Source organism: Syngnathus scovelli, chromosome 3 (genome assembly GCF_024217435.2).
Source record: "Syngnathus scovelli strain Florida chromosome 3, RoL_Ssco_1.2, whole genome shotgun sequence".
Lineage (NCBI taxonomy): Eukaryota > Metazoa > Chordata > Actinopteri > Syngnathiformes > Syngnathidae > Syngnathus > Syngnathus scovelli.
This window is the reverse complement of record NC_090849.1, coordinates 4,494,075-4,518,546: the sequence shown is the minus strand read 5'-3', so window position 1 is coordinate 4,518,546 and position 24,472 is coordinate 4,494,075. Positions and strand designations below refer to the sequence as shown.

The 24,472-nt window shown below is 36.6% G+C and overlaps 1 long non-coding RNA gene across 1 annotated transcript; it reads right to left on the bottom strand.

The window, feature by feature from the left end:
* Window positions 1-348: 348 nt before the first annotated feature.
* Window positions 349-21,385, bottom strand: LOC137840136 (uncharacterized). Its single transcript, XR_011086600.1, has 2 exons — window positions 20,473-21,385; window positions 349-18,847 (listed from the first exon to the last, which is right to left on the bottom strand). It is a non-coding gene; the product is annotated as an uncharacterized lncRNA (long non-coding RNA).
* Between the last annotated feature and the right edge of the window lie 3,087 nt (window positions 21,386-24,472).

Here is a 24,472-nt window from a genome sequence, read left to right as displayed (position 1 = left end):
GTAAATAGGAAGTGACCTTAGGTAAACCAGAAGTGACCCCAAATAAAACTGGAAGTGACCCCAAATCAAACCAGAAGGGACCTTTTTAAACCGGAAGTGACCCCAAATAAACCGGAAGTGACCTCGATTGGACCGGAAGTGCCTCTAATCAAACCGGAAGTGACCCAAATAAAACCAGAAGTGACCTTATTTCAACATTAACTGCCCTAAATAGCTACATTAGTCGCTAACTTTTGCAATTTCTGTCCGTTTCAACATTTTAACCCCAAAAGGGAACCTCCTGAAGCCGTTTTTTGTCCTTTTGTTCCAAATTTCAAAATATTTTGGCGCAATTGCTTTTTCTTTTAATTCCCAGTCATTCTCTATGGGGATTCAAGATTTGCTCTAACTTCTACATTTTTTAACCGTTTCAACCCGTTCCAACTTTCAACTGTTCATCTTTTGCCTACCTATTCCACAACCTCCCACTTACCAAAAAATTCAAAAATTCAAATTTGAAATTCAACCACATTCTCCAAAATTTAGTATTACACTTCTATTTTCCACATTTCTCAAGAAATTCAACTCATTTCAACATCATTCGGCATCATTCCCAAAGAAGTGATTCAAAGTCTTCGCCTTCACACGCAATTTCTCCAGAAATTGCATTTTCTAGTTGTGTGAAGGCGATGGCCTTCACACATATGTTATTCTACACCATTCTCTATTATTATTGTGTGAAGGCGAAGGCCTTCACACATTGTTATTCTACTTTATTATTATTATTATTATTATTGTGTGAAGGCGAAGCCTTCACACATTGTTATTCTACTTTATTAGTGTGAAGGTGAAGACCTTCACACTATTGTTATTGCTGTCCTTTATTATTATTATTATTATTATTGTGTGAAGGCGATGGCCTTCACACATATGTTATTCTACACCATTCTCTATTATTATTATTATTATTCTTCTATTTTATTCCCGCCACTTTTTTGTCCCGCTTCTTCTTCCACATAATTCATCCGATTCACTCCGTTCCACTTTTGACGTATTCCAAATATTCACGAGATGAGCGCTTCCATTTTTCTCGTTCCGAAAATTTTCCGATTTCGCAAAATTCGCGAATTTACGACAAATTTTTCCCCATTCATTCTCAATGGCAGATTCGACATTTCACATTTACGTCATTCCCCTTTTACATTCACCTCATTCAGCACATTCAAACCACATTCGGAATGATTCTCGACATTCCCAAAATTCCCAAATTCAAAAATTTCACGTTTTCTCGTTAAAAATTCCGACAAAATTTCACGAAATTTCGTTTTTCACCTCTAATTTCTACATTTTTCGACCGATTCAACCCGTTCCAACTTCCAACTGTTCATCTTTTGCCTACCTATTCCACAACTTCCCACTTACAAAAAAATTCCAAATTTTCAAATTTGAAATTCAACCAAATTCTTCGTAATTTCGTTTTTCTACTCTAACTTCTACATTTTTCAACCGATTCAACCCATTCCAACTTTCAACTGTTCATCTTTTGCCTGCCTATTCCACAACTTCTCACCTACCAAAAATTCCAAAATTTCAAATTTGAAATTCAACCAAATTCTCCAAAATTTCGTTTTTCTACTCTAACTTCTACGTTTTTCAACCGATTCAACCCATTCCAACTTTCAACTGTTCATCTTTTGCCTACCTATTCCACACCTTCCCACTTACCAAAATTTCCAAATTTTCAATTTTGAAATTCAACCAAATTCTACAAAATTTGGTTTTTCTACTCTAATTTCTACATTTTTCAACCGATTCAACCCATTCCAACTTTATTCACTTTGGTCACCTCATCCTTACCATATTCACCACCTTCACCCCCACTTCCACTATGCTTACAAAATTCAACCCTTGACCCCCACTTCCAGTGTGGCGGCCATCTTGGATTGACCCTGAAGTGCTCCCAATGACCCTAGAATGAACCGGAAGTGCCCCAAATCGAACCGGAAGTGACCTTAGGTAAACAGGAAGTGACCTTAGGTAAACCGGAAGTGACCCCAAATCAAACCGGAAGTGACCTTTTTAAACCGGAAGTGACCTTTTTAAACCGGAAGTGACCCCAAATAAACCGGAAGTGACCTCGGCTAGACCGGAAGTGCCTCTAATCAAACCGGAAGTGACCCAAATAGACCGGAAGTGACCCAAATCAACCCGGAAGTGAACTTATTTCAAAATTAACTGCCCTAAATAGCTACATTAGGCGCTAACTTTTGCATTTTTTGTCCGATTGAACCCGTTTCAACATTTTAACCCCAAAAGTGAACCTCCTGAAGCTTTTTTTTTACGTTTTGTTCCAAATTTCAAAATATTTTGGCGCAATTGCTTTTTCTTTTGATTCCCATTCATTCTCTATGGGGATTCAACATTTGCTCTCACTTCTACATTTTTTAACCGATTCAACCCGTTCCAACATTCAACTGTTCATCCTTTGCCTGCCTATTCCACAACTTTCCACTTACCAAAATTCTCTACAATTTCGTTTTTCTACTCTTTTTTCCACATTTTTCAACCGATTCAACCCATTCCAACTTTATTCACTTTGTTTACCTTATGCTTACCATATTCACCTCCTTCACCCACACTTCCAGTGTGGCGGCCATCTTGGATTGACCCTGAAGTGCCCCCAATGAACCCAGAATGTACCGGAAGTGCCCCATATCAAGCCGCAAGTGACCTTAGGTAAACAGGAAGTGACCTTAGGTAAACCGGAAGTGACCCCAAATCAAACCGGAAGTGACCTTTTTAAACCGGAAGTGACCTTTTAAAACCGGAAGTGACCCCAAATAAACCGGAAGTGACCTCAGCTGGACCGGAAGTGCCTCTAATCAAACCGGAAGTGACCCAAATCAAACCGGAAGTGACCTTATTTCAACATTAACTGCCCTAAATAGCTACATTAGTCGCTAACTTTTGCATTTTTTGTCCGATTGAACCCGTTTCAACATTTTAACCCCAAAGGTGAACCTCCTGAAGCTGTTTTTTTCGTTTTGTTCCAAATTTTACAATATTTTGGCGCAATTATTTTTTCTTTTAATTCCCATTCATTCTCTATGGGGATTCAATATTTGCTCTAACTTCTACATTTTTTAACCAATTCAACCCGTTCCAACATTTGACTGTTCATCTTTTGCCTACCTATTCCACAACCTCCCACTTACCAAAAATTCCAAACTTCAAATTTGAAATTCAACCAAATTCTCCAAAATTTAGTATTACACTTCTATTTTCCACATTTCTCAAGAAATTCAACTCATTTCAACATCATTCGGCATCATTCCCAAAGAAGTGATTCAAAGTCTTCGCCTTCACACGCAATTTCTCCAGAAATTGCATTTTCTAGTTGTGTGAAGGCGATGGCCTTCACACATATGTTATTCTACACCATTCTCTATTATTATTATTATTATTCTTCTATTTTATTCCCGCCACTTTTTTGTCCCGCTTCTTCTTCCACATAATTCATCCGATTCACTCCGTTCCACTTTTGACGTATTCCAAATATTCACGAGATGAGTGCTTCCATTTTTCTCGTTCCGAAAATTTTCCGATTTCGCAAAATTCGCGAATTTACGACAAATTTTTCCCCATTCATTCTCAATGGCAGATTCGACATTTCACATTTACGTCATTCCCCTTTTAAATTCACCTCATTCAGCACATTCAAACCACATTCGGAATGATTCTCGACATTCCCAAAATTCCCAAATTCAAAAATTTCACGTTTTCTCGTTAAAAATTCCGACAAAATTTCACGAAATTTCGTTTTTCACCTCTAATTTCTACATTTTTCGACCGATTCAACCCGTTCCAACTTCCAACTGTTCATCTTTTGCCTACCTATTCCACAACTTCCCACTTACAAAAAAATTCCAAATTTTCAAATTTGAAATTCAACCAAATTCTTCGTAATTTCGTTTTTCTACTCTAACTTCTACATTTTTCAACCGATTCAACCCATTCCAACTTTCAACTGTTCATCTTTTGCCTGCCTATTCCACAACTTCTCACCTACCAAAAATTCCAAAATTTCAAATTTGAAATTCAACCAAATTCTCCAAAATTTCGTTTTTCTACTCTAACTTCTACGTTTTTCAACCGATTCAACCCATTCCAACTTTCAACTGTTCATCTTTTGCCTACCTATTCCACACCTTCCCACTTACCAAAATTTCCAAATTTTCAATTTTGAAATTCAACCAAATTCTACAAAATTTGGTTTTTCTACTCTAATTTCTACATTTTTCAACCGATTCAACCCATTCCAACTTTATTCACTTTGGTCACCTCATCCTTACCATATTCACCACCTTCACCCCCACTTCCACTATGCTTACAAAATTCAACCCTTGACCCCCACTTCCAGTGTGGCGGCCATCTTGGATTGACCCTGAAGTGCTCCCAATGAACCTAGAATGAACCGGAAGTGCCCCAAATCGAACCGGAAGTGACCTTAGGTAAACAGGAAGTGACCTCAGGTAAACCGGAAGTGACCCCAAATCAAACCGGAAGTGACCTTTTTAAACCGGAAGTGACCTTTTTAAACCGGAAGTGACCCCAAATAAACCGGAAGTGACCTCAGCTGGACCGGAAGTGCCTCTAATCAGACCGGAAGTGACCCAAATAGACCGGAAGTGACCCAAATCAACCCGGAAGTGAACTTATTTCAACATTAACTGCCATAAATAGCTACATTAGGCGCTAACTTTTGCATTTTTTGTCCGATTGAACCCGTTTCAACATTTTAACCCCAAAAGTGAACCTCCTGAAGCTGTTTTTTTACGTTTTGTTCCAAATTTCAAAATATTTTGGCGCAATTGCTTTTTCTTTTAATTCCCATTCATTCTCTATGGGGATTCAACATTTGCTCTCACTTCTACATTTTTTAACCGATTCAACCCGTTCCAACATTCAACTGTTCATCCTTTGCCTGCCTATTCCACAACTTTCCACTTACCAAAAATTCCAAAAATCAAATTTGAAATTCAACCATATTCTCAAAAATTTAGTATTACACTTCTATTTTCCACATTTCTCAAGAAATTCAACTCATTTCAACATCATTCGCCATCATTCCCCAAGAAGTGATTCAAAGTCTTCGCCTTCACACGCAATTTCTCCAGAAATTGCATTTTCTAGTTATTATTATTCTTCTATTTTATTCTCCACACTTTTTTGTCCCGCTTCTTCTTCCACATAGTTCATCCGATTCACTCCGTTCCACTTTTGACGTGTTCCAAATATTCACGAGATGAGCGCTTCCATTTTTCTCGTTCCGAAAATTTACCGATTTCGCAAAATTCGCGAACTTACGACAAATTTTTCCCCATTCATTCTTAATGGCAGATTCGACATTTCACATTTACATCATTCCACTTTTTTCTACATTGTTCAACCGATTCAACTCATTCCAACTTTCAACTGTTCATCTTTTTCCTACCTATTCCACAACTTCCCACTTACCAAAAATTCCAAATTTGAAATTCAACCAAATTCTCCAAAATTTCGTTTTTCCACTCTAACTTTTACGTTTTTCAACCGATTCAACCCATTCCAACTTTCAACTGTTCATCTTTTTCTAACTATTCCACAACTTCCAACTTATGAAAAATTCAAAACTTTCAAATTTGGAATTCAACCAAATTCTCAAAAAATTTGTTTTTCTACTCTAATTTATACATTTTTCAACCGATTCAATTCATTCCAACTTTCAACTGTTCATGTTTTGCCTACCTATTCCACAACTTCCCGTTTACCAAAAATTCCAAATTTGAAATTCAACCAAATCTTTCTAAATTTCGTTTTTCTACTCTAATTTCTACATTGTTCAACCGATTCAACTCATTCCAACTTTCAACTGTTCATCTTTTGCTTATCTATTCCACAACTTCCCACTTACCAAAAATTCCATATTTGAAATTCAACCAAATTCTCCAACATTTTGTTTTTCTACTCTAATTTCTACTTTGTTCAACCGATTCAACCCGTTCCAACTTTCAACTCTTCATCTTTTGCCTACCTATTCCACAACTTCCCACTTACCAAAAATTCAAAATTTGAAATTCAACCAAATTCTCAAACATTTTGTTTTTCTTCTCTAATCTTTACATTGTGAAACCGATTCAATCCATTCCAACTTTCAACTTTTCATCTTTTGCTTACCTATTTCACAACTTCCCACTTACCAAAAATTCCAAATTTGGAATTCAACCAAATTCTCAAAAATTGTGTTTTTCTACTCTAATTTCTACATTTTTTAACCGATTCAACTCATTCCAACTTTCAACTGTTCATGTTTTGCCTACCTATTCCACAACTTCCCGTTTACCAAAAATTCCAAATTTGAAATTCAACCAAATTCTCCAAAATTTCGTTTTTCTAATCTAATTTCTACATTGTTCAACCGATTCAACCCATTCCAACTTTCAACTCTTCATCTTTTGCCTACCTATTCCACAACTTCCCACTTACCAAAAATTCCATATTTGAAATTCAACCAAATTCTCCAACATTTTGTTTTTCTACTCTAATTTCTACATTGTTCAACCGATTCAACCCATTCCAACTTTCAACTCTTCATCTTTTGCCTACCTATTCCACAACTTCCGACTTACCAAAAATTCCAAATTTGGAATTCAACCAAATTCTCAAAAATTTTGTTTTTCTACTCTAATTTCTACATTTTTTAACCGATTCAACTCATTCCAACTTTCAACTGTTCATGTTTTGCCTACCTATTCCACAACTTCCCGTTTACCAAAAATTCCAAATTTGAAATTCAACCAAATTCTCCAAAATTTCGTTTTTCTAATCTAATTTCTACATTGTTCAACCGATTCAACCCATTCCAACTTTCAACTCTTCATCTTTTGCCTACCTATTCCACAACTTCCCACTTACCAAAAATTCCATATTTGAAATTCAACCAAATTCTCCAACATTTTGTTTTTCTACTCTAATTTCTACATTGTTCAACCGATTCAACCCATTCCAACTTTCAACTCTTCATCTTTTGCCTACCTATTCCACAACTTCCGACTTACCAAAAATTCCAAATTTAAAATTCAACCAAAATCTCCAAAATTTCGTTTTTCTACTGTAATTTCTACATTGTTCAACCGATTCAACCCATTCCAACTTTCAACTCTTCATCTTTTGCCTACCTATTCCACAACTTCCCACTTACCAAAAATTAAAAATTAAAAATTTGAAATTCAACCAAATTCTCAAACATTTTGTTTTTCTACTCTAATCTTTACATTGTGCAACCGATTCAATCCATTCCAACTTTCAACTTTTCATCTTTTGCTTACCTATTTCACAACTTCCCACTTACCAAAAATTCCAAATTTGAAATTCAACCAAATTCTGCAAAATTTCGTTTTTCGACTCTACTTTGTACATTTTTCAACCGATTCAACCCATTCCAACATTCAACTGTTCATCTTTTCCCTACCTATTCCACAACCTCCCACTTACCAAAAATTCCAAACTTCAAATTTGAAATTCAACCAAATTCTCTAAAATTTAGTATTACACTTCTATTTTCCACATTTCTCAAGAAATTCAACTCGTTTCAACATCATTCGGCATCATTCCCAAAGAAGTGATTCAAAGTCTTCGCCTTCACACGCAATTTCTCCAGAAATTGCATTTTCTAGTTAGTGTGAAGGTGAAGACCTTCACACTATTGTTATTGCTGTCCTTTATTATTATTATTATTATTCTACTTATTCCGCTCACTTTTTTGACGCTTAACTCCTTCCACATACTTCAACCGATTCACTCCGTTCCACTTTTCACTTATTCCAAATATTCATGACACGGCTGCTTACATTTTTTTTGTTCGAAAAATTTTCCGTTTTCACAAAATTCACGATTTTGTGGCATTTTTTTCCCCATTCATTCTTAATGGCAGATTCAACATTTCACATTTTTGTTGTTCCAGTTTGAAATTCACTTATTTCAACACATTCAAATCACATTGGGGACATTCCCAAACTTGCCAAATTCAAAAATTTCACGTTTTCACTTTTAAAATTTGCACAAAATTTTGCAAAATTTCACAAAATTTAGTTTTTCACTTCTAGTTTCTACATTTTTCCACCGATTCAACTCGTTCCAACTTTCAACTGTTCATCTTTTGCCTACCTATTCCACACCTTCCCACTTAGCAAAATTTCCAAATTTTCAATTTTGAAATTCACACCAAATTTTCCCAAAATTTAGTTTTTCCCTTCTAATTTCTACATTTTTCAACCGATTCAACCCATTCCAACTTTATTCACTTTGTTCACCTTATGCTTACCATATTCACCCCCTTCACCCCCACTTCCACAATTCAACCCTTGACCCCCACTTCCAGAGTGGCGGCCATCTTGGATTGACCCTGAAGTGCCCCAATGAACCCGGAATGAACTGGAAGTGCCCCAAATCAAACCGGAATTGACCCCAAATGAACCGGAAGTGACCTCAGGTAAACCGGAAGTGACCCCAAATCAAACCGGAAGTGACCCCAAATCAAACCGGAAGTGACCTTTTTCAACCGGAAGTGACCTTTTTCAACCGGAAGTGACCCCAAATAAACCGGAAGTGACCTCAGCTGGACCGGAAGTGCCTCTAATCAAACCGGAAGTGACCCAAATCAAACCGGAAATGACCATATTTCAACATTAAGTGCCCTAAATACCTACATTTGCGCTAACTTTTGCTAGTTTTGCCCGATTAAACCCATTTCAACATTTTAACCCCAAAAGTGAACCTCCTGAAGCCGTTTCTTTCCTTTTGTTCCAAATTTCAGAAACTTTTGGTGCAATTTCTTTTTTTCTTTTAATTCCCATTCATTCTCTATTAGGATTCAAGATTTGCTCTAACTTCTACATTTTTTAACCGATTCAACTCGTTCCAACTTTCAAGTGTTCCTCTTTTGCCTTCCTATTCCACAACTTCCCACTTACCAAAAATTCTCTACAATTTTGTTTTTCTACTCTAATTTCTACATTTTCAACTTATTCAACCCATTCCACCTTTCAACTGTTCATCATTTTCCTACCTATTCCACAACTTCCCACTTACCCAAAATTCCAAATTTTCAATTTTGAAATTCACACCCAATTTTCCCAAATTTCCTTTTTCCCTTGTAATTTCTACATTTTTTAACCGATTCAACTCTCATCATTCTGCAACATTCCCCAAGTATTTATTCAACCTCTTCACCTTCACACGCAATTTCTTCAGGAATTGCAAATTCTAGTTAGTGTGAAGGTGAAGACCTTCACACTATTGTTATTGCTGTCCTTTATTATTATTATTATTATTATTCTACTTATTCCGCTCACTTTTTTGACGCTTAACTCCTTCCACATACTTCAACCGATTCACTCCGTTCCACTTTTCACTTATTCCAAATATTCATGACACGGCTGCTTACATTTTTTTTGTTCGAAAAATTTTCCGTTTTCACAAAATTCACGATTTTGTGGCATTTTTTTCACCATTCATTCTTAATGGCAGATTCAACATTTCACATTTTTGTTGTTCCAGTTTGAAATTCACTTATTTCAACACATTCAAATCACATTGGGGACATTCCCAAACTTGCCAAATTCAAAAATTTCACGTTTTCACTTTTAAAATTTGCACAAAATTTTGCAAAATTTCACAAAATTTAGTTTTTCACTTCTAGTTTCTACATTTTTCCACCGATTCAACTCGTTCCAACTTTCAACTGTTCATCTTTTGCCTACCTATTCCACACCTTCCCACTTAGCAAAATTTCCAAATTTTCAATTTTGAAATTCACACCAAATTTTCCCAAAATTTAGTTTTTCCCTTCTAATTTCTACATTTTTCAACCGATTCAACCCATTCCAACTTTATTCACTTTGTTCACCTTATGCTTACCATATTCACCCCCTTCACCCCCACTTCCACAATTCAACCCTTGACCCCCACTTCCAGAGTGGCGGCCATCTTGGATTGACCCTGAAGTGCCCCAATGAACCCGGAATGAACTGGAAGTGCCCCAAATCAAACCGGAATTGACCCCAAATGAACCGGAAGTGACCTCAGGTAAACCGGAAGTGACCCCAAATCAAACCGGAAGTGACCCCAAATCAAACCGGAAGTGACCTTTTTAAACCGGAAGTGACCCCAAATAAACCGGAAGTGACCTCAGCTAGACCGGAAGTGCCTCTAATCAAACCGGAAGTGACCCAAATCAAACCGGAAATGACCATATTTCAACATTAAGTGCCCTAAATACCTACATTTGCGCTAACTTTTGCAAATTTTGCCCGATTAAACCCATTTCAACATTTTAACCCCAAAAGTGAACCTCCTGAAGCCGTTTCTTTCCTTTTGTTCCAAATTTCAGAAACTTTTGGTGCAATTTTTTTTTCTTTTAATTCCCATTCATTCTCTATTAGGATTCAAGATTTGCTCTAACTTCTACATTTTTTAACCGATTCAACTCGTTCCAACTTTCAACTGTTCCTCTTTTGCCTTCCTATTCCACAACTTCCCACTTACCAAAAATTCTCTACAATTTTGTTTTTCTACTCTAATTTCTACATTTTCAACTTATTCAACCCATTCCACCTTTCAACTGTTCATCATTTTCCTACCTATTCCACAACTTACCACTTACCCAAAATTCCAAATTTTCAATTTTGAAATTCACACCCAATTTTCCCAAATTTCCTTTTTCCCTTGTAATTTCTACATTTTTCAACCGATTCAACTCTTTTCAACATCATTCTGCAACATTCCCCAAGTATTTATTCAACCTCTTCACCTTCACACGCAATTTCTTCAGGAATTGCAAATTCTAGTTATTATTATTATTATTCTACTTATTCCGCTCACTTTTTTGACGCTTAACTCCTTCCACATACTTCAACCGATTCACTCCGTTCCACTTTTCACTTATTCCAAATATTCATGACACGGCTGCTTACATTTTTTTTGTTCGAAAAATTTTCCGTTTTCACAAAATTCACGATTTTGTGGCATTTTTTTCCCCATTCATTCTTAATGGCAGATTCAACATTTCACATTTTTGTTGTTCCAGTTTGAAATTCACTTATTTCAACACATTCAAATCACATTGGGGACATTCCCAAACTTGCCAAATTCAAAAATTTCACGTTTTCACTTTTAAAATTTGCACAAAATTTTGCAAAATTTCACAAAATTTAGTTTTTCACTTCTAGTTTCTACATTTTTCCACCGATTCAACTCGTTCCAACTTTCAACTGTTCATCTTTTGCCTACCTATTCCACACCTTCCCACTTAGCAAAATTTCCAAATTTTCAATTTTGAAATTCACACCAAATTTTCCCAAAATTTAGTTTTTTCCCTTCTAATTTCTACATTTTTCAACCGATTCAACCCATTCCAACTTTATTCACTTTGTTCACCTTATGCTTACCATATTCACCCCCTTCACCCCCACTTCCACAATTCAACCCTTGACCCCCACTTCCAGAGTGGCGGCCATCTTGGATTGACCCTGAAGTGCCCCGATGTACGCGGAATGAACTGGAAGTGCCCCAAATCAAACCGGGATTGACCCCAAATGAACCGGAAGTGACCTCAGGTAAACCGGAAGTGACCCCAAATCAAACCGGAAGTGACCCCAAATCAAACCGGAAGTGACCTTTTTCAACCGGAAGTGACCTTTTTCAACCGGAAGTGACCCCAAATAAACCGGAAGTGACCTCAGCTAGACCGGAAGTGCCTCTAATCAAACAGGAAGTGACCCAAATCAAACCGGAAATGACCATATTTCAACATTAAGTGCCCTAAATACCTGCATTTGCGCTAACTTTTGCAAATTTTGCCCGATTAAACCCATTTCAACATTTTAACCCCAAAAGTGAACCTCCTGAAGCCGTTTCTTTCCTTTTGTTCCAAATTTCAGAAACTTTTGGTGCAATTTTTTTTTCTTTTAATTCCCATTCATTCTCTATTAGGATTCAAGATTTGCTCTAACTTCTACATTTTTTAACCGATTCAACTCGTTCCAACTTTCAACTGTTCAATTTTGGTTTTCTACTCTAATTTCTACTTTTTCAACTTATTCAACCCATTCCACCTTTCAACTGTTCATCATTTTCCTACCTATTCCACAACTTCCCACTTACCCAAAATTCCAAATTTCAATTTTGAAATTCACACCCAATTTTCCCAACTTTCCTTTTCCCTTGTAATTTCTACATTTTTCAACCGATTCAACTCTTTTCAACATCATTTTGCAGCATTCCCCAAGTATTTATTCAACCTCTTCACCTTCACACGCAATTTCTTCAGGAATTGCAAATTCTAGTTAGTGTGAAGGTGAAGACCTTCACACTATTGTTATTGCTGTCCTTTATTATTATTATTATTATTATTATTATTATTATTCTACTTATTCCGCTCACTTTTTTGACGCTTAACTCCTTCCACATACTTCAACCGATTCACTCCGTTCCACTTTTCACTTATTCCAAATATTCATGACACGGCTGCTTACATTTTTTTTGTTCGAAAAATTTTCCGTTTTCACAAAATTCACGATTTTGTGGCATTTTTTTCCCCATTCATTCTTAATGGCAGATTCAACATTTCACATTTTTGTTGTTCCAGTTTGAAATTCACTTATTTCAACACATTCAAATCACATTGGGGACATTCCCAAACTTGCCAAATTCAAAAATTTCACGTTTTCACTTTTAAAATTTGCACAAAATTTTGCAAAATTTCACAAAATTTAGTTTTTCACTTCTAGTTTCTACATTTTTCCACCGATTCAACTCGTTCCAACTTTCAACTGTTCATCTTTTGCCTACCTATTCCACACCTTCCCACTTAGCAAAATTTCCAAATTTTCAATTTTGAAATTCACACCAAATTTTCCCAAAATTTAGTTTTTCCCTTCTAATTTCTACATTTTTCAACCGATTCAACCCATTCCAACTTTATTCACTTTGTTCACCTTATGCTTACCATATTCACCCCCTTCACCCCCACTTCCACAATTCAACCCTTGACCCCCACTTCCAGAGTGGCGGCCATCTTGGATTGACCCTGAAGTGCCCCAATGAACCCGGAATGAACTGGAAGTGCCCCAAATCAAACCGGAATTGACCCCAAATGAACCGGAAGTGACCTCAGGTAAACCGGAAGTGACCCCAAATCAAACCGGAAGTGACCCCAAATCAAACCGGAAGTGACCTTTTTCAACCGGAAGTGACCTTTTTAAACCGGAAGTGACCTCAGCTAGACCGGAAGTGCCTCTAATCAAACTGGAAGTGACCCAAATAGACCGGAAGTGACCAAATCAAACCGGAAGTGACCATATTTCAACATTAAGTGCCCAAAATACCTACATTTGCGCTAACTTTTGCAAATTTTGCCCGATTAAACCCGTTTCTACATTTTAACCCCAAAAGTGAACCTCCTGAAGCCGTTTTTTTTCCTTTTGTTCCAAATTTCAAAAGATTTTGGCGCAATTTTTTTTCTTTTAATTCCCATTCATTCTTTATTAGGATTCAAGATTTGCTCTAACTTCTACATTTTTTAACCGATTCAACTCGTTCCAACTTTCAACTGTTCAATTTTGGTTTTCTACTCTAATTTCTACTTTTTTCAACTTATTCAACCCATTCAACTTATTCAACCCATTCCACCTTTCAACTGTTCATCTTTTTCCTACCTATTCCACAACTTCCCACTTACCCAAAATTCCAAAATTTCAGTTTTGAAATTCACACCCAATTTTCCCAAATTTCCTTTTCCCTTGTAATTTCTACATTTTTCAACCGATTCAACTCTTTTCAACATCATTCTGCAGCATTCCCCAAGTATTTATTCAACCTCTTCACCTTCACACGCAATTTCTTCAGGAATTGCAAATTCTAGTTATTATTATTATTCTACTTATTCCGCTCACTTTTTTGACGCTTAACTCCTTCCACATACTTCAACCGATTCACTCCGTTCCACTTTTCACTTATTCCAAATATTCATGACACGGCTGCTTACATTTTTTTTGTTCGAAAAATTTTCCGTTTTCACAAAATTCACGATTTTGTGGCATTTTTTTCCCCATTCATTCTTAATGGCAGATTCAACATTTCACATTTTTGTTGTTCCAGTTTGAAATTCACTTATTTCAACACATTCAAATCACATTGGGGACATTCCCAAACTTGCCAAATTCAAAAATTTCACGTTTTCACTTTTAAAATTTGCACAAAATTTTGCAAAATTTCACAAAATTTAGTTTTTCACTTCTAGTTTCTACATTTTTCCACCGATTCAACTCGTTCCAACTTTCAACTGTTCATCTTTTGCCTACCTATTCCACACCTTCCCACTTAGCAAAATTTCCAAATTTTCAATTTTGAAATTCACACCAAATTTTCCCAAAATTTAGTTTTTCCCTTCTAATTTCTACATTTTTCAACCGATTCAACCCATTCCAACTTTATTCACTTTGTTCACCTTATGCTTACCATATTCACCCCCTTCACCCCCACTTCCACAATTCAACCCTTGACCCCCACTTCCAGAGTGGCGGCCATCTTGGATTGACCCTGAAGTGCCCCGATGTACGCGGAATGAACTGGAAGTGCCCCAAATCAAACCGGGATTGACCCCAAATGAACCGGAAGTGACCTCAGGTAAACCGGAAGTGACCCCAAATCAAACCGGAAGTGACCCCAAATCAAACCGGAAGTGACCTTTTTCAACCGGAAGTGACCTTTTTCAACCGGAAGTGACCCCAAATAAACCGGAAGTGACCTCAGCTAGACCGGAAGTGCCTCTAATCAAACAGGAAGTGACCCAAATCAAACCGGAAATGACCATATTTCAACATTAAGTGCCCTAAATACCTGCATTTGCGCTAACTTTTGCAAATTTTGCCCGATTAAACCCATTTCAACATTTTAACCCCAAAAGTGAACCTCCTGAAGCCGTTTCTTTCCTTTTGTTCCAAATTTCAGAAACTTTTGGTGCAATTTTTTTTTCTTTTAATTCCCATTCATTCTCTATTAGGATTCAAGATTTGCTCTAACTTCTACATTTTTTAACCGATTCAACTCGTTCCAACTTTCAACTGTTCCTCTTTTGCCTTCCTATTCCACAACTTCCCACTTACCAAAAATTCTCTACAATTTTGTTTTTCTACTCTAATTTCTACATTTTCAACTTATTCAACCCATTCCACCTTTCAACTGTTCATCATTTTCCTACCTATTCCACAACTTCCCACTTACCCAAAATTCCAAATTTTCAATTTTGAAATTCACACCCAATTTTCCCAAATTTCCTTTTTCCCTTGTAATTTCTACATTTTTCAACCGATTCAACTCTTTTCAACATCATTCTGCAACATTCCCCAAGTATTTATTCAACCTCTTCACCTTCACACGCAATTTCTTCAGGAATTGCAAATTCTAGTTATTATTATTATTATTCTACTTATTCCGCTCACTTTTTTGACGCTTAACTCCTTCCACATACTTCAACCGATTCACTCCGTTCCACTTTTCACTTATTCCAAATATTCATGACACGGCTGCTTACATTTTTTTTGTTCGAAAAATTTTCCGTTTTCACAAAATTCACGATTTTGTGGCATTTTTTTCCCCATTCATTCTTAATGGCAGATTCAACATTTCACATTTTTGTTGTTCCAGTTTGAAATTCACTTATTTCAACACATTCAAATCACATTGGGGACATTCCCAAACTTGCCAAATTCAAAAATTTCACGTTTTCACTTTTAAAATTTGCACAAAATTTTGCAAAATTTCACAAAATTTAGTTTTTCACTTCTATTTTCTACATTTTTCCACCGATTCAACTCGTTCCAACTTTCAACTGTTCATCTTTTGCCTACCTATTCCACACCTTCCCACTTAGCAAAATTTCCAAATTTTATATTTTGAAATTCACACCAAATTTTCCCAAAATTTAGTTTTTCCCTTCTAATTTCTACATTTTTCAACCGATTCAACCCATTCCAACTTTATTCACTTTGTTCACCTTATGCTTACCATATTCACCCCCTTCACCCCCACTTCCACAATTCAACCCTTGACTCCCACTTCCAGAGTGGCGGCCATCTTGGATTGACCCTGAAGTGCCCCAATGAACCCGGAATGAACTGGAAGTGCCCCAAATCAAACCGGAATTGACCCCAAATGAACCGGAAGTGACCTCAGGTAAACCGGAAGTGACCCCAAATCAAACCGGAAGTGACCCCAAATCAAACCGGAAGTGACCTTTTTAAACCGGAAGTGACCCCAAATAAACCGGAAGTGACCTCAGCTAGACCGGAAGTGCCTCTAATCAAACCGGAAGTGACCTAAATAGACCGGAAGTGCCTCTAATCAAACCGGAAGTGACCTAAATAGACCGGAAGTGACCCAAATCAAACCGGAAGTGACCCCAAATGAACCGGAAGTGACCTCAGGTAAACCGGAAGTGACCCCAAATCAAACCGGAAGTGACCTTTTTAAACCGGAAGTGACCTTTTTCAACCGGAAGTGACCCCAAATAAACCGGAAGTGACCTCAGCTAGACCGGAAGTGCCTCTAATCAAACCGGAAGTGACCCAAATCAAACCGGAAATGACCATATTTCAACATTAAGTGCCCTAAATACCTACATTTGCGCTAACTTTTGCAAATTTTGCCCGATTAAACCCATTTCAACATTTTAACCCCAAAAGTGAACCTCCTGAAGCCGTTTCTTTCCTTTTGTTCCAAATTTCAGAAACTTTTGGTGCAATTTTTTTTTCTTTTAATTCCCATTCATTCTCTATTAGGATTCAAGATTTGCTCTAACTTCTACATTTTTTAACCGATTCAACTCGTTCCAACTTTCAACTGTTCCTCTTTTGCCTTCCTATTCCACAACTTCCCACTTACCAAAAATTCTCTACAATTTTGTTTTTCTACTCTAATTTCTACATTTTCAACTTATTCAACCCATTCCACCTTTCAACTGTTCATCATTTTCCTACCTATTCCACAACTTCCCACTTACCCAAAATTCCAAATTTTCAATTTTGAAATTCACACACAATTTTCCCAAATTTCCTTTTTCCCTTGTAATTTCTACATTTTTCAACCAATTCAACTCTTTTCAACATCATTCTGCAACATTCCCCAAGTATTTATTCAACCTCTTCACCTTCACACGCAATTTCTTCAGGAATTGCAAATTCTAGTTAGTGTGAAGGTGAAGACCTTCACACTATTGTTATTGCTGTCCTTTATTATTATTATTATTATTATTATTATTATTATTCTACTTATTCCGCTCACTTTTTTGACGCTTAACTGCTTCCACATACTTCAACCGATTCACTCCGTTCCACTTTTCACTTATTCCAAATATTCATGACACGGCTGCTTACATTTTTTTTGTTCGAAAAATTTTCCGTTTTCACAAAATTCACGATTTTGTGGCATTTTTTTCCCCATTCATTCTTAATGGCAGATTCAACATTTCACATTTTTGTTGTTCCAGTTTGAAATTCACTTATTTCAACACATTCAAATCACATTGGGGACATTCCCAAACTTCCCAAATTCAAAAATTTCACGTTTTCACTTTTAAAATTTGCACAAAATTTTGCAAAATTTCACAAAATTTAGTTTTTCACTTCTAGTTTCTACATTTTTCCACCGATTCAACTCGTTCCAACTTTCAACTGTTCATCTTTTGCCTACCTATTCCACACCTTCCCACTTAGCAAAATTTCCAAATTTTCAATTTTGAAATTCACACCAAATTTTCCCAAAATTTAGTTTTTCCCTTCTAATTTCTACATTTTTCAACCGATTCAACCCATTCCAACTTTATTCACTTTGTTCACCTTATGCTTACCATATTCACCCCCTTCACCCCCACTTCCACAATTCAACCCTTGACCCCCACTTCCAGAGTGGCGGCCATCTTGGATTGACCCTGAAGTGCCCCAATGAACCCGGAATGAACTGGAAGTGCCCCAAATCAAACCGGAATTAACCCCAAATGAACCGGAAGTGACCTCAGGTAAACCGGAAGTGACCTTTTTAAACCGGAAGTGACCTTTTTCAACCGGAAGTGACCCCAAATAAACCGGAAGTGACCTCAGCTGGACCGGAAGTGCCTCTAATCAAACCGGAAGTGACCCAAATCAAACCGGAAATGACCATATTTCAACATTAAGTGCCCTAAATACCTACATTTGCGCTAACTTTTGCAAATTTTGCCCGATTAAACCCATTTCAACATTTTAACCCCAAAAGTGAACCTCCTGAAGCCGTTTCTTTCCTTTTGTTCCAAATTTCAGAAACTTTTGGTGCAATTTTTTTTTCTTTTAATTCCCATTCATTCTCTATTAGGATTCAAGATTTGCTCTAACTTCTACATTTTTTAACCGATTCAACTCGTTCCAACTTTCAACTGTTCCTCTTTTGCCTTCCTATTCCACAACTTCCCACTTACCAAAAATTCTCTACAATTTTGTTTTTCTACTCTAATTTCTACATTTTGAACTTATTCAACCCATTCCACCTTTCAACTGTTCATCATTTTCCTACCTATTCCACAACTTCCCACTTACCCAAAATTCCAAATTTTCAATTTTGAAATTCACACCCAATTTTCCCAAATTTCCTTTTTCCCTTGTAATTTCTACATTTTTCAACCGATTCAACTCTTTTCAACATCATTCTGCAACATTCCCCAAGTATTTATTCAACCTCTTCACCTTCACACGCAATTTCTTCAGGAATTGCAAATTCTAGTTAGTGTGAAGGTGAAGACCTTCACACTATTGTTATTGCTGTCCTTTATTATTATTATTATTCTACTTATTCCGCTCACTTTTTTGACGCTTAACTCCTTCCACATACTTCAACCGATTCACTCCGTTCCACTTTTCACTTATTCCAAATATTCATGACACGGCTGCTTACATTTTTTTTGTTCGAAAAATTTTCCGTTTTCACAAAATTCACGATTTTGTGGCATTTTTTTCCCCATTCATTCTTAATGGCAGATTCAACATTTCACATTTTTGTTGTTCCAGTTTGAAATTCACTTATTTCAACACATTCAAATCACATTGGGGACATTCCCAAACTTGCCAAATTCAAAAATTTCACGTTTTCACTTTTAAAATTTGCACAAAATTTTGCAAAATTTCACAAAATTTAGTTTTTCACTTCTAGTTTCTACATTTTTCCACCGATTAAACTCGTTCCAACTTTCAACTGTTCATCTTTTGCCTACCTATTCCACACCTTCCCACTTAGCAAAATTTCCAAATTTTCAATTTTGAAATTCACACCAAATTTTCCCAAAATTTAGTTTTTCCCTTCTAATTTCTACATTTTTCAACCGATTCAACCCATTCCAACTTTATTCACTTTGTTCACCTTATGCTTACCATATTCACCCCCTTCACCCCCACTTCCACAATTCAACCCTTGACCCCCACTTCCAGAGTGGCGGCCATCTTGGATTGACCCTGAAGTGCCCCAATGAACCCGGAATGAACTGGAAGTGCCCCAAATCAAACCGGAATTGACCCCAAATGAACCGGAAGTGACCTCAGGTAAACCGGAAGTGACCCCAAATCAAACCGGAAGTGACCCCAAATCAAACCGGAAGTGACCTTTTTAAACCGGAAGTGACCCCAAATAAACCGGAAGTGACCTCAGCTGGACCGGAAGTGCCTCTAATCAAACCGGAAGTGACCCAAATAGACCGGAAGTGACCCAAATCAAACCGGAAGTGACCATATTTCAACATTAAGTGCCCAAAATACCTACATTTGCGCTAACTTTTGCAAATTTTGACCGATTAAACCCGTTTCTACATTTTAACCCCAAAAGTGAACCTCCTGAAGCCGTTTTTTTTCCTTTTGTTCCAAATTTCAAAAGATTTTGGCGCAATTTTTTTTTCTTTTAATTCCCATTCATTCTTTATTAGGATTCAAGATTTGCTCTAACTTCTACATTTTTTAACCGATTCAACTCGTTCCAACTTTCAACTGTTCAATTTTGGTTTTCTACTCTAATTTCTACTTTTTTCAACTTATTCAACCCATTCAACTTATTCAACCCATTCCACCTTTCAACTGTTCATCATTTTCCTACCTATTCCACAACTTCCCACACCCAAAATTCCAAATTTTCAATTTTGAAATTCACACCCAATTTTCCCAAATTTCCCTTTTCCCTTGTAATTTCTACATTTTTCAACCGATTCAACTCTTTTCAACATCATTCTGCAGCATTCCCCAAGTATTTATTCAACCTCTTCACCTTCACACGCAATTTCTTCAGGAATTGCAAATTCTAGTTCTACTTTATTATTATTAGTGTGAAGGTGAAGACCTTCACACTATTGTTATTGCTGTCCTTTATTAGTGTGAAGGTGAAGACCTTCACACTATTGTTATTGCTGTCCTTTATTATTAGTGTGAAGGTGAAGACCTTCACACTATTGTTATTGCTGTCCTTTATTATTATTATTATTATTCTACTTATTCCGCTCACTTTTTTGACGCTTAACTCCTTCCACATACTTCAACCGATTCACTCCGTTCCACTTTTCACTTATTCCAAATATTCATGACACGGCTGCTTACATTTTTTTTGTTCGAAAAATTTTCCGTTTTCACAAAATTCACGATTTTGTGGCATTTTTTTCCCCATTCATTCTTAATGGCAGATTCAACATTTCACATTTTTGTTGTTCCAGTTTGAAATTCACTTATTTCAACACATTCAAATCACATTGGGGACATTCCCAAACTTGCCAAATTCAAAAATTTCACGTTTTCACTTTTAAAATTTGCACAAAATTTTGCAAAATTTCACAAAATTTAGTTTTTCACTTCTAGTTTCTACATTTTTCCACCGATTCAACTCGTTCCAACTTTCAACTGTTCATCTTTTGCCTACCTATTCCACACCTTCCCACTTAGCAAAATTTCCAAATTTTCAATTTTGAAATTCACACCAAATTTTCCCAAAATTTAGTTTTTCCCTTCTAATTTCTACATTTTTCAACCGATTCAACCCATTCCAACTTTATTCACTTTGTTCACCTTATGCTTACCATATTCACCCCCTTCACCCCCACTTCCACAATTCAACCCTTGACCCCCACTTCCAGAGTGGCGGCCATCTTGGATTGACCCTGAAGTGCCCCAATGAACCCGGAATGAACTGGAAGTGCCCCAAATCAAACCGGAATTGACCCCAAATGAACCGGAAGTGACCTCAGGTAAACCGGAAGTGACCCCAAATCAAACCGGAAGTGACCCCAAATCAAACCAAAAGTGACCTTTTTCAACCGGAAGTGACCTTTTTCAACCGGAAGTGACCCCAAATAAACCGGAAGTGACCTCAGCTGGACCGGAAGTGCCTCTAATCAAACCGGAAGTGACCCAAATCAAACCGGAAATGACCATATTTCAACATTAAGTGCCCTAAATACCTACATTTGCGCTAACTTTTGCTAGTTTTGCCCGATTAAACCCATTTCAACATTTTAACCCCAAAAGTGAACCTCCTGAAGCCGTTTCTTTCCTTTTGTTCCAAATTTCAGAAACTTTTGGTGCAATTTCTTTTTTTCTTTTAATTCCCATTCATTCTCTATTAGGATTCAAGATTTGCTCTAACTTCTACATTTTTTAACCGATTCAACTCGTTCCAACTTTCAAGTGTTCCTCTTTTGCCTTCCTATTCCACAACTTCCCACTTACCAAAAATTCTCTACAATTTTGTTTTTCTACTCTAATTTCTACATTTTCAACTTATTCAACCCATTCCACCTTTCAACTGTTCATCATTTTCCTACCTATTCCACAACTTCCCACTTACCCAAAATTCCAAATTTTCAATTTTGAAATTCACACCCAATTTTCCCAAATTTCCTTTTTCCCTTGTAATTTCTACATTTTTTAACCGATTCAACTCTCATCATTCTGCAACATTCCCCAAGTATTTATTCAACCTCTTCACCTTCACACGCAATTTCTTCAGGAATTGCAAATTCTAGTTATTATTATTATTCTACTTATTCCGCTCACTTTTTTGACGCTTAACTCCTTCCACATACTTCAACCGATTCACTCCGTTCCACTTTTCACTTATTCCAAATATTCATGACACGGCTGCTTACATTTTTTTTGTTCGAAAAATTTTCCGTTTTCACAAAATTCACGATTTTGTGGCATTTTTTTCCCCATTCATTCTTAATGGCAGATTCAACATTTCACATTTTTGTTGTTCCAGTTTGAAATTCACTTATTTCAACACATTCAAATCACATTGGGGACATTCCCAAACTTGCCAAATTCAAAAATTTCACGTTTTCACTTTTAAAATTTGCACAAAATTTTGCAAAATTTCACAAAATTTAGTTTTTCACTTCTAGTTTCTACATTTTTCCACCGATTCAACTCGTTCCAACTTTCAACTGTTCATCTTTTGCCTACCTATTCCACACCTTCCCACTTAGTAAAATTTCCAAATTTGAAATTCACACCAAATTTTCCCAAAATTTAGTTTTTCCCTTCTAATTTCTACATTTTTCAACCGATTCAACCCATTCCAACTTTATTCACTTTGTTCACCTTATGCTTACCATATTCACCCCCTTCACCCCCACTTCCACAATTCAACCCTTGACCCCCACTTCCAGAGTGGCGGCCATCTTGGATTGACCCTGAAGTGCCCCAATGAACCCGGAATGAACTGGAAGTGCCCCAAATCAAACCGGAATTGACCCCAAATGAACCGGAAGTGACCTCAGGTAAACCGGAAGTGACCCCAAATCAAACCGGAAGTGACCCCAAATCAAACCGGAAGTGACCTTTTTAAACCGGAAGTGACCCCAAATAAACCGGAAGTGACCTCAGCTAGACCGGAAGTACCTCTAATCAAACCGGAAGTGACCCAAATAGACCGGAAGCGACCCAAATCAAACCGGAAGTGACCATATTTCAACATTAAGTGCCCTAAATACCTACATTTGCGCTAACTTTTGCAAATTTTGCCCGATTAAACCCATTTCAACATTTTAACCCCAAAAGTGAACCTCCTAAAGCTGTTTTTTTCCTTTTGTTCCAAATTTCAAAAAATTTTGGTGCAATTTTTTTTCTTTTAATTCCCATTCATTCTCTATTAGGATTCAAGATTTGCTCTAACTTCTACATTTTTTAACCGATTCAACTTGTTCCAACTTTGAACTGTTCTTCTTTTGCCTTCCTATTCCACAACTACCCACTTACCAAAAATTCTCTACAATTTTGTTTTTCTAATCTAATTTCTACATTTTTCAACTTATTCAACCCATTCGACCTTTCAACTGTTCATCATTTTCCTACCTATTCCACAACTTCCCACTTACCCAAAATTCCAAATTTTCAATTTTGTAACTCACACCCAATTTTCCCAAATTTCCTTTTTCCCTTGTAATTTCTACATTTTTCAACCGATTCAACTCTTTTCAACATCATTCTGCAACATTCCCCAAGTATTTATTCAACCTCTTCACCTTCACACGCAATTTCTTCAGGAATTGCAAATTCTAGTTATTATTATTATTATTATTATATTTTATTCTCCACACTTTTTTGTCCCGCTTCTTCTTCCACATAATTCATCCGATTCACTCCGTTCCACTTTTGACGTATTCCAAATATTCACGAGATGAGCGCTTCCATTTTTCTCGTTCCGAAAAGTTTCCGATTTCGCAAAATTCGCGAATTTACGACAAATTTTTCCCCATTCATTCTCAATAGCAGATTCTACATTTCACATTTACGTCATTCCCCTTTTAAATTCACCTCATTCAGCACATTCAAACCACATTCGGAATGATTCTCGACATTCCCAAAATTCCCAAATTCAAAAATTTCACGTTTTCACGTTAAAAATTCCGACAAAATTTCACGAAATTTCGTTTTTCACCTCTAGTTTCTACATTTTTCAACCGATTCAACCCATTCCAATTTTCAACTGTTCATCTTTTGCCTGCCTATTCCACAACTTCTCACCTACCAAAAATTCCAAAATTTCAAATTTGAAATTCAACCAAATTCTCCAAAATTTCGTTTTTCTACTCTAACTTCTACGTTTTTCAACCGATTCAACCCATTCCAACTTTCAACTGTTCATCTTTTGCCTACCTATTCCACACTTTCCCACTTACCAAAATTTCCAAATTTTCAATTTTGAAATTCAACCAAATTCTACAAAATTTGGTTTTTCTACTCTAATTTCTACATTTTTCAACCGATTCAACCCATTCCAACTTTATTCACTTTGGTCACCTCATCCTTACCATATTCACCCCCTTCACCCCCACTTCCACTATGCTTACACAATTCAACCCTTGACCCCCACTTCCAGTGTGGCGGCCATCTTGGAT